At 43.6% G+C, this 12,157-nt stretch overlaps 2 protein-coding genes across 2 annotated transcripts in view; one reads left to right on the top strand and one right to left on the bottom strand.

Moving 5' to 3' along the window:
• The window catches only part of HIGD1A (HIG1 hypoxia inducible domain family member 1A), a 1,051,097-nt gene that overhangs the window by 785,457 nt on the left and 253,483 nt on the right, over window positions 1-12,157 (top strand). The window lies entirely within an intron of this gene.
• The window catches only part of GASK1A (golgi associated kinase 1A), a 30,099-nt gene that overhangs the window by 4,632 nt on the left and 13,310 nt on the right, over window positions 1-12,157 (bottom strand). The gene's annotated exons all lie outside the window — the stretch shown is intronic.

The raw sequence follows: 12,157 nt of genomic DNA, 5'->3' as shown, positions 1-12,157 counted from the left end.
CCTGCAGCAGGCCTGAATCAAGCCGGGGAAAGAGGAGGGCATCCTCAATGTGGTGTGCGGTCAGTTCTGAGGAGCTTTGCCACCCTTCCCCTGAATAGATACATACAGATGACACCCACAGCATTTTAGAGTGGATCAGAGGATTCCTAGAATCACGCTTCCCACTCACTTGCTTCTGGGATGCTTTCTTCAGAAGGAAAGTCGCAGCCTGCAAGTCAGCAGTAGGAAGAATCGTGGTCTGCCCCAGCCCTGACCTACATGAGGATAGCATCTGCTGTAAGTGTCTAGGACAAAGAGATTGAGGATGGAGAGGCATACAAGCAGAACTGGTAGAGTCCTCTGAGGATGGTTAGGGGAGGGCTTGCTGTGGGGAGAAAGACAGGAAAGGGAGAATAGTCGAAGTGAGGAGTTGGTCTGGAGAAGGCTTGGGAGATGCTAGGGAGTGGATGAAAGATGAAGTAAGCGCGGCTGAGCAGCAGGGAATCACCATCACACACAGGATGTGCAAGCCTGGGAAAACTCATTCTATTTTCCTTTTACAAAGGAAACTTGGTTTGATGCAATACCTTGACGAGTGCTTAGGGTAGAAGGTGAAATTACAGGAGGTCTGGGTGTGGGAGGACTTGCTTTGCATGGGACAAGAAGAAAAGTTAGTTTCTTGCTGTGGAAGTGGGAGGACAGAGGAATAGAGAAGGTGAAGGGAAGCAGGGAGCAGCAGAAGGCTGGGGCTGTGAGATGTACTCTCCCATAAGTTCTCCATCCTGCAGTGAAGCTGCTGCCCTTATGAAATGTTTGGTGGATGCTGAGCTTTGAGTTCAGGTTTGGTGTGGGGCAAGTCAAGGTAGTGCTCATGGCACATCAAACAGAAGGAGTCCATCCACTACTTGGGATTTATCCAAATCCTAGGAAGGGCTCCAAACCCCACAGGTTATGGGACCAGGGGTTTTAGTTGTTTTCTTAAATCTCTCAGGTGGTGGTGAAAGTCAGTGGGGAGGCCTTGAGGACCTCTGGGATCTACCAATCAGAACAATGAATCACATAGGTATCTAACTCTCAGGCTGCAAAATGTACTAAATTCCTGAAAGAGCCTGCTGTGGGGAAGACCTAGATTGGACACTCTGATCCCATCTTTGCAGAATGGCTAGTCTGAATTAGAAAGCCTAGGAACACCACTGGAGAGGAAGACATCAGCCTGGGAACTTGGAAACTCAGTATGAAGGGAGCAGAGCAGACCTCATTTCAAGAAAATTGTCATTATCTGAACTGTCTGGTGATTCCCTGGTAAACTCCACTAAAAGGCATGGTTTTTTTGGTTGCCCAGTACTAAAAGCCTTCTCCTGGACGGGTAGAGGACATTTGTTGAAAACATTTACTGCCACATGTTTCAAGAGCATGGCTGTCTGAGACAATGGATAACAGTTGGGACAAACAATAGATTAACCAAAAAGCTTAAAAAGGAAGAGATAAGAAATGAAATGTCCAAGGGGCTGTGAAAAGCTCCAGTATGTTCCTGGAAATCTGGAAGTCCACATGCACATGTGTAGGACTGTGCACATGTTCAGGAAAAACTTGAAAAGACCCTAAGCTCTCACCTCTGGTTGACCTTGAGACTGTACAAGCATGAGTGAAGGCAAAAGCAGATTTATCAACTGCATACATACGTGTTGGAGATGCCTCAACACACACACACACAGACCCTTTGGCAAACACTAGGAGACTTACTGGCTCCAGAAATTCATGAAAATCTGCTCAATCATCAGCTGATCACTGAACCAACTGAGCAGAAATTTCAGTGGCCATATACAATAAAGAATACAGATGAATATAGACTTTGTTCATAAAAATAAAACAAGCAAATAACAAAGAAAATAACTACAAATGAAAAAAACTACAACAAACAGCAACAACAAAAATCCTGGGGAAAAGAAGAATCTGATTTTCAGAGTGGCCATCTTATATTATTTAAATACTCAGTTTTCAACAAAAAATATGAGACAGTCAAAGAAACAAAGTATGGCCAATATGCATGAAAAAAGGCAATCAATCAAAATTGTTCCTGAGGAAGTCCAGATGTTGGAGAAAAAATTTAAATTAGCTATTTTACATATGTTCAAAGAACTAAAGGAAATCAGGCCTAGAGAAGTAAAGTATGAGAATGATACCTCACCATATAGACTACATGAATAATGAGATAGAAATTATAAAGAGAAACCAAATATAAATTATGGAGTTGAAAAGTACTACAACTTTTAAAAATTCACTGAGAGGATCAAACAGCAGTTATGAGCAGGCAGAAGAACAAATCAGAAAACTTGAAGATAGGTCAACTGAGATTATCAAGTATGAGGAATAAGAAGAAAAAAATGAAGAAAAATAAACAGTGCCTCAGAGACCCATGTAATACCATTAAGTGTACCAACATATATATAAGAGGACTTTTAAAAGGAAGGGAGGAGGATGTGAAAATAATATTAGAATTAATGTACAAAACCTCCCCAAATTTGGTGAAAAGCATTGATCTACACATCCAAGAGGTCCAGTGAACTCCATTAATATAAACTGAAAGAGACCTACACCTAGAATAAAACTGTCAAAAACCAAAGACAGAGAGAGAATCCTAAAAGCAGCAAGAGAGAAGTCACTCATCACATAAAAAGGATTATTTCAAAGAGTGGTTTGGTATCAGATTTATCAAAAACCATGGAGGCCAAAAGGCAGAGGAGCAACATTCAAAGTGTTGAAATTAAATTAAAAAAAAGAGAGTCAGTCAACCAAGAATTTTATATACAGCAAAACTCTCCTTCAAAAATTAAGGATAAATGAAGACATTAACAGAACAACAAAAACGGAATTTATTGTCAGCAGGCTTGTTCTACAAGAAATACTAAAAGGGGGCCTTCAGGATGAATGAAAGGATACTAAGTAGTAACTTGAATTAATATCAAGAACTAAAAAGCTCTGTTCAAGATAACTGTATACATAAACATAAAAGACAGTATAAATGTATTTTTTTTTTTTTGGTCTGGACTTCTTTTTTCCTCTCTGATTTTAAAAAACAACTGCTTAAAGCAATAATTATAATCTATGCTGATGGGCAGAAAATGTATAAAGATGTAATTTGTGACAAGAATAGCATAAAAGTGGGAGGGGAACAGATTTATATAGAAAGAAAGTCTTTTTACATTATTAAATTGCTGGTAATCTGACCTAGATTGTTATAAATCCAGATGTTAATGGTTATCCCAGTGCAACCAATAAGAATATAACTATAGTCCTAGTCACCAATAATCTCACAAAACCAGATGTTGAGAAATGAGACAGCATTCAATAGTCCCAAGTACTGTCCCCAAACATTATTTTCTCTGTTTTATACAGTTGAAAACGGAGAAATCACACCTCAGGTCTAGACAGGCTGAGGGCATTTCTGTGAGGCCACATTAGTAGCAGTAGACCGAATGGATTAAATATATCCACTGATTCTGGTAAAAAAGCAAGTTTATGCACAGAGGCCAATGCACAAAGTCCAGAAGATTGGTCCAGCTTGGCAAAGAACCACAGCCCTGTTTATGCAGTGAGCCAATTAGCAAGACTTCCTGAGGAGGACCCTCTTTACTGCTTTGGCCTCCTGAACTTTGGGTAACCAATACCCAATTTTCCTTCTTTCCTCTAATACCCTATTATGAAAAATTCCAAACATACAGCAAATTTGAAATAATTTTATGGTGAATACCCATATACCCATCACCAAAATTCTACCATGAATATTTTACTTATTTTATGACATATCTAACCATCGATACATCTCTATATCCATTCATTAAATCATCTTATTTCTTATTTTTTATGCATTTCAAAGTAAGTTGCAGACATTAGAAATTTCCCTCTAAATATATTGGCATGCACACCGCTCATTAGAGTTCCTGGTTTTCCTATAAGAGAACCAATCTTCCCTGCTAGATACAGTCTGGTGGCATCATCAATCCAAGTACCCTGCACATCCAGCCATGAAGTGAAGATGGGGTCCAAGCTCCTCTAACCATATACCCTCCATCCTTCCCCTGACTCTTCAGGCTTCCCAGGCCTTTTTCTTCCATTCCTTGAAGCCCTTAATGTCTTACCAAATACAGATTCTTTCCTTGCTTATGTTAATCAGAGTTAGTCTCTGTTGCTTGGAATCAAACTCCCTTCAAGTGATGCACCCCCTGAATTTTCCTTCTTCCAGGTTAAACACACTTGGGTTCTGAAACTATGGTAGATGTTTTTGATGCCCCCAACCCATGAACCTAGGGCTCACCTACAGAAGGTCCCAACCATACAGTGCCCATATGTAGAGGTACTCTTGCCCATAACAGGCTTAACCTACCCATGCAGCAGGCTGAAAGTGCTGGAAAATCAATGCTCCCAGGAGCAAGCTTCAACCAATGACTTATGGCAGTTAGTGTACAAATATCATAGCCCCTCACCTCCCAGGGGAATGATACCCTACAGCAGTGTTCTACAAAGTCTGTCAAGGGCCCTCATCTGGATTCAGCCTCACTTGCTCATGTGGCAGCCTGCCCTTTACTGTACCCTTCATTAGCTTTTCTTCCTTCCCTGTTTCACTTCCCCATTTGCTCACCAGGTTTCCTAGGACCACCTCCCAAATAAATTGCTCTATTCAAATTCTAGTCAGAGTCTCTTTTTGGGGACCTCAAACCTAGATAGAAACCCGTCACAGTCTCTATTGCTGTCACATGTCCAAGCTCTTGTTGGTCAGTATTCTTGTCATACTTTAGTACCTAGCACTGGACACAACAGCAGAGAATCAAGTTATAGAGTAGCACAGAAACACTGCCTCCCTGATTCCAGATGTTAAGACTAGATTTGCATCTTTGCCAATCTCATCATGTTGTTGACACATATTTTGCATGTCCAAAATTAGCAAGTCTCTGTCTCATATATGTCCATTCAGCCAGGGCTTCATTAACCTGCATTTATACCACTGACTCACAGGCCCTCAGTAGAAGACTTTGCATTTAACACTATTCCATTTCCTCCTTTAATCTTTCATTGCAACCCATTGAATATTTTTTCGATGGTTTTGTTGTCACATTCATTTGCTTTTCCTTCCCCTGCCAATTTTAGGTTATGTGCCAGCCAGACCAGTAAGCTACTATACCAATGGGAGTATTTTCAGCCACAAGTAACAGAAAACCTGACTCAAAATGGCTTAAACCACAAGGAAGATTGAGATTATCTACAGAAGGAAGTCTTGAGGAAAGGCAGGCTGGGTGGATTTAGCAGCTCCATATTGTCATGATAAGGACTTGGGATGCTTTCTGCCCTCCACATACCACCCACAATGTTAACAGCATTCCATTGTTGTCTTAGGATGCCTGCAGGTAGGTGCTGTGGGAATATGTTTCCTTGTTCCTGTCCAGCAGGAGAGAAAGAAAAAGAGTATGAGAGAAGGGGAGAGAGAGAAGGAATCTCTCCCCTCAACAACCATGGAATAGAAGGCCTTCCCTTCAGCCAAATTAAGAGGCACACATTCTTGGACCAATAGCACTCAGTGGAAGATGTTAATGCACTGATCCTTGAACCCATTGCCTCTGAATCCAGGAATAGGTGGAAGGTGAATCAAATCAGGGCTCTGTGAGGAAGGACTACAAGAGACTGGCTGGGTCCCCTACAGCCCAGTGTCCTCATTCAGGCTACTAATAAAAATGTTGGCTAGGACAGGGTTAGAGAGCCCTGCAGCATACCACCAGAGACCTCACAGCCTTCCAGTTCATTTTAAATCACTAAAGCTAGTATCATACCGCATGTATTAGTCTGTTCTCATGCTGATGCAAGAGATGGTCTCCCAGTCTTGGGCAGCTCTGGCCCTGTAGGGTAGAGACCCCTCCCAACTGCTTTCACTGGCTGGCATTGAGTGTCTGCAGCTTTTCCAAGTGCAACAGTACAAGCTGTCAGTGTATCTACCATTCTGGGGTCTGGAGGATGGTGGCCCTCTTCTCACAGCTCCATGAGGCAGTGCCCCACTGGGGACTCCATGTGGGGGCTCTGACTCCACATTTCCCTTCCACACTGCCCTAGCAGGGGTTCTTCATGAGGGTTCCACCCCTTCAGCAGACTTCTGCCTGGACATGTAGGTGTTTCCATACATCCTCTGAAATACAGGTGAAGGTTCCCAAAGCTCAAGTCTTGTCTTCTGTGTAGCCACAGGCACAACGCCATGTGGAAGCCAATAAGGCTTGGGGCTTGTACCCTCTGAAGCAACGGCCTGAGCTGTACTTTGGCCCCTTTTTGGTGCAGCTGGGATGGAGGGCACCAAGTCCTAAGACTACACAAAGCAGCAAGGCCCTGGACCTGGCCCACACAACCATTTCCTCCTCCCAGGCCTTTGGACCTATGATGGGAGGGCTGCTGTGAAGACCTCTGACATGTCTTGGAAACATTTTCTCCATTATCTTGGCATTGACATTTGGCTCCTCGTTACTTATGCAAATTTCTGCAGCCAGCTTGAATTTCTCCCCAGAAAATGAGTTTTTCATTTCTACCACATCATCAGGCTGCAAATTTTCCGAACTTTTATGCTCTGATTCCATCTCAATCATAAGTTCCAATTCCAAACCATCTCTGTGAATGTAAAAAACTGAATGCTTCTAAGAGTATCCAGGTCACATCTTGAATGCTTTGCTGCTTAGAAATTTCTTCTGCCAGATACCTTAAATCATCTCTCTCAAGTTCAAAGTTCCACACATCTCTAGGGCAGGGGCAAAATGCCGCCAGTTTCTTTGCTAAAGCATAGCACGAATCACCTTTATTCCAGTTCCCAACAAGTTCTCATCTCCATCTGAGTTCACTTCAGCCTGGACTTCATTGTCCATATCACTATCAGCATTTTGTTCAAAGTTATTCAACAAGTTTCTAGGAAGTTCCAAACTTTCCCACATCTCCCTGTCTTCTTCTGAGCCCTCCAAACTGTTCCAACTTCTGCCTGTTTCCCAGTTCCAAAGTCACTTCCACATTTTTAGGTACCTTTATAGCAGTACCTCCCTCTTTGTGGTACCAATTTACTGTATTAGTCCATTTTCATACTGCTGTAAACAACTGCCCAAGACTGAGTAATTTATAAAGGAAAGAGATTTAATTGACTCACTGGTCTGCATGTCTGAGGAGGCCTCAGGAAATTTACAATTATGGCAGAAGGTGAAGGGAAAGCAAGAAACCTTCTTCCCAAGGTGGCAGGAGGGAGAATGAATGCAGGAGGAACTACCAGGCACTTATAAAACCATCAGATCTCATGAGAACTCACTATCACGAGAACAGCATTGAGGAAACCACCGCCATGATTCAGTTACCTCCACCTGGTCTCTTCCTGGACATGTGGGGATTATGGGGATTACAATCCAAGACGAGATTTTGGGTAGGGACACAGTCAAACCACATCACCACCCATATATGAGCCTACTCCATGCTTTCATATGCACCCCATCCTTAGCAAGAGTCACCAGAGGCTACCAACACAGTGGTTTACTGCAGAGATCAGAAAACTTCTCTATAAAGGACCAGAGAGTAAATATTTTAGGCATTGAAGGCCATACAGTCTCTGTCATAACTACTTAAGTCTGCCACTGTAGTGCATATCTTATATATTATAGATAATACATAAACAAACAGGCATGGCTATATTCCAATATGTTGGTAGAAGAGCTGAGGCAGGACTGGCTTGTCTGTCATAATATGAAAGAGTCTTGGAAGATGTCCGGGGTCCAGGGTCTAAAACTCCTCGTGGCCTTTGGAACACCAAGCTCTATGTCAAAGGGTGGAAGGCTACCCTGCCACACCACAAATCTAAGCCCAGGGCACAAAACCCCTCATGACTTGGATGGAATCCAGGGCTCAAGGCATAAAACTCCTCTTAGCCTCTGCAATATGCACAGACTTGTTGGTTGGTCTCCCAGGCTTGTAAACATGCTCTCCATTATCTCAAGCAGCAGAGTATATTCTATATGTGTCAAAGAAAATGCTAAACCATCACAGCTACTCTTGATGCACTGCTACATTTCTACCCCCACATCCTCACGCCCTCACCTGTTTACCCCCACATCCTCAATGTCTTCACCATCTGCTTCTTTGTTTGATCACCAATAAATAGTGTGGACTCCCAGAGCTCAGGGACTTCACAGCCTCCATACCAGCGTTGGCCCCCTGGACCCACCTTATGCCCTCTTAACTTGTCTTTTCTCATTCCTTTGACTCCGCCGGACTTTGTAGCCCCCACGGCCTGGTGTTGGGTGTGATCACCCCTTCCCCTTACACCCTTTGGCACAGAGCTTGGTGTCCCAAAGGCCATGAGGGGTTTTAGACCCTGGACCCAGGACATCTTCCAAGACTCTTTTATATTATGACAGACAAGCCAGTCCTGCCTCAGCTCTTCTACCAACATATTGGAACACAGGCAAAACCTTATGTGCACTGAAATTGAATTTCATATAAATTTAGATGTCCCACAATATTATTCTTTCAATTTTTTTAACCACTTAAAAGTGCTAAAATCATTCTAAACCATTCTACAAACAGGTGAGGAGTAAATTTGGCGGCATTGTGGGCCATGGTTTAGTTTGTGACCCCCAGTTTGAAGTTCAGATGAATTTGGGGATGAATACTGCCTCCACTATGTCCTGGCTGTGTGAATTCAGAAAATTGCTCATCTTGCCATGCCTCAGTTTTTTCATCAACAAAATGGGGAGGTGATACTCCCATGGGGCCGTGTTGAGGATCACACAGGATGTAATCCAGGAGGCAGATGTTATGGAGAGTTCCCAGAAGTCTCTGGCCCTGGAGGGGACAGGCCAGTGGTTCTCTCCTAAAAAGCACTGGCCTCACCCCCCACTCACCCAGCACTACAGGCCTGAGAACCAGAGTCTGACATAAAGGAAGTTATGATGGTCTAGTATCTCTTCCATGCACAAGTCTAGTGTTTGGAGCATGGACATATCTGTGAGACAGAAACCCACCAGCTGAATTACCTTGGGCCAGGAGAGCAAATGTCAGGACAGCTCTAGCAAGCCTAAAGTGCAATAACTGCTCTGGATTTTGCTTCACACCAGCTGCGTGGCCAGCCAAACCACCTTGCTCCCACCAAACCCTCCCTGCTCCCGTCTCAAGGCCTTTCTATACAGATTTAAACTTGCAGCAGCATTTATTTCCAGAGGAAGCTACAAGAAATACTGGCCCATATGATGCGTGCAGTGCTGGCTTCCCAGAATCTACACCCATTTGAATGTTTCACAGTGAGGGCTTGGCTGGCACACTTGCCAGTTTGATTATTCTGCCGTGCTGTCTGGTTGGCTTTTTCTACAGAAGAGAAATTAGGTTTAAACAGTAGAAGACTAGCAGCCAAACAAGACCAAGCTTAACTTTCATTCCCATATTCCTTCAAGATTTGATTCTTTTCCCCTTTTTGAAAAAATGAAGAGATACCAAGAAAAAATGATAAACCTTTAGAGTTTGGGTTTTCTGGCAGTGTTACATAATCGTGTGGACTGAAGTTTTTGTTTAATTTTAGTTAAGCCATTGTAATGTCCTTACTCTGTGCCAGGAATTATCCTTAGTGCTTTACCTATCACAAGTCATTTGACCCCTGCTAGCAGCCAAGAGATAGATACTGTTATTGTTCCCATTTCAAAGATGAGGCTGAATAATGAGTCACAAATGCTGAGTAATGTGATCCAGCCCCCAGAACATGTTTGTCATAACCAGAGACTTAGTTGAAGGTTTTTGGATGCAAGAACAAATTGAAGCACATGACTGGCTGCCAGCATGAAGGATATAGTAGGGTCATTGCCTCTGTGACCTCCCAAACAGGACATCTGCATGGGACAAGATACTGCAGTCTGCCAAGGAGGGATACCAGGTCCAGCTGTGGGGGTGGGAAGGTACAGGGTGAAGGCTCTGGGGCCAAGACTCGGGTTCCTCAAGCAGTGCCTGATCTGGGTCTGGTAGAGTCCAGAAGAGCCATCTGCTGTCCCTGGTGTCCCATGCCCCCAGAGCAGAGATGCTTCCCCAAACTGGGAGCAGTCACAGGCCTGGGACCTTCACGGTGGAAAGGGTGGCTGCTGGCTAGGCAGGCTCACTGCCTGGGGGTCAGAGAGTTGCAGCATAGTTGGAGGCAGGAGGAGAGCCAACTCCCCTTCCCATACTCCAAAACCTCTCTCCAAGGAGGGTGGCAGGCTGCTCCCATACTGGCTGGCTGGCTGTTGAAGAATTTGGTGAGGCTTTGGGAAGGTCAGAGTGTGGAAGAGGAGGGAGTTACTCGGCACTGACTCTCACTCTCCTCTAAAGATTCACCTTGCTATGCTCCTTGCCTTTCCACATACACGGCATCTTCCCTGGAAGCTCCAGGGAGGGAACATCTAGACTGCTTCATCTGCCCAAACCCCGAGGCCAGAGTCTCAGCACCATCTTTGGAAGCCAGTGAATAGGCCAGCTGATGGGCTTTGAGGAGCTGGATTGAGAAGGACTACGGCTTATCTAAAAAGACATCTGTGGAGCCTCCTAAATTTTAAACATCAACACAAAACCCAGCAGCTGTTAAAAGATGAATCCACCACAGCAAAGTAGGTTCTGACCAGGAAAGCTAAGATGAATCACCATTGGAACACTGTCACAAAAGGTCCCCACTTTAATAATTAGGGGGGAAAATATGGTGACCTCTTCCACGATACCCAAAAGGCATTTGATAAAATTACACGTCCATTCCTGACAATGAAACTCTTCTTGTTTTTGTTTTCTTTAGAGACAGGGTCTGGCTCTGTCACCCAGGCTGGAGTGCAGTGGCGTGATTACAGCTCACTGCAACTGCCAGCTCCTAAGCCCAAGAGATCCTTCCCCCTCAGTCTCCTGAGTAGCTGTAACTACAGGTGCATGCCACCATGCTTGGCTAATTTTTAATTTTTAATTTTTTTTTTTAAGAGACAAAGTCTCCCTATGTTGTCCAGGCTTGTCTTGAGCTCCTGGGCTCAAGCAGTCCTCCCACCTGGCCCACTCAAACTCGAATTACAGTCGTGAGCCACTGCACATGGCCTGAAAACTCTTAATAAAGTAGCAATAATGAATAATGCCTCATATCTTCAGTCAAAAGCCAGCATAGTGTTCAATGGTGAAACACTAGAAATTGTCCCAAATCTGTAAGAAACATGTCATGTCTCTGGCGCCAAGAGGGTTCCTCAAGCAGTGCCTGATCTGGGTCTGATAGAGTCCAGAAGAGCAACCTGCCAGTCCCTGGTGGCCCATGCCCCCAGCACAGAGACGCTTCCCCAAACTGGGAAGAGTCACAGGCCTGGGGCCTTCAGGATGGAAAGTCCTGGGATTACAGGCGTGAGCCACTGCACCTGGCCTGAAAAACTCTTAATAAAGCAGGAATAATGAATAATTCATCACGTCTTTGGTCAAAAGCCAGCATTCTGTTTAATGGTGAAACACTAGAAATTGTCCCAAATCTGTAAGAAACATATCATGTCCATCATTCCATTAATATTTACCATTGCTCTGTGACACCAGTAAATGTAATGAGGTAAGAGTAAGAAAGAAGAAATGAAAAGATAGAATCCAATTTGTTACAGATGAAATGATGGTATGCAGGGAAGCCCAAGAGGATAAACTGAGCAAACATTAAAAGCAAGATGAAGTCAGAAGGTGGATGGTGGCAAAGTTAATATGCAGAAGAAATCGCTTAAATATGAACAAAGAGCTACCAGCCAGAACATGTAATGAAAGAAAAGGTCCTATTTCCAATAGCCACAAGAAGACAAAATGCCCAGGAATAACCCAACCTGAAAGTGAAGACCCAGCTGAAGAAAACATCAAAATGCTTCTGAGAAACGTGAACAGATGGAGAGGCATAACCTGTTCTCGGCTAGAGTGACTGTATTTCAGGATGTAAATGCTCTCTATATTAATCCACAAAAACTCAACTTGATTTCAAGAAAATCTCAAAAGGATCTGGGAAGGGGAAGGAAGTAACAAGCAAAAAAGTATACAAGAATATCAAAAAAATTCTAAAAAAGAGCAGTGAGAAGGACCAAGTCCTACCAGTTATTAACATAAAATATAAAGCTCAGTAATTCAAACAGTGTGACTCTGGCATATAAATAGACCCTTTGCTGGA

The sequence above is a fragment of the Macaca thibetana genome, chromosome 2, assembly GCF_024542745.1.
Source record: "Macaca thibetana thibetana isolate TM-01 chromosome 2, ASM2454274v1, whole genome shotgun sequence".
Taxonomy (NCBI): domain Eukaryota; kingdom Metazoa; phylum Chordata; class Mammalia; order Primates; family Cercopithecidae; genus Macaca; species Macaca thibetana.
Note: the sequence above shows the minus strand (reverse complement) of the source record. Positions and strands in the feature narration are given on the sequence as shown.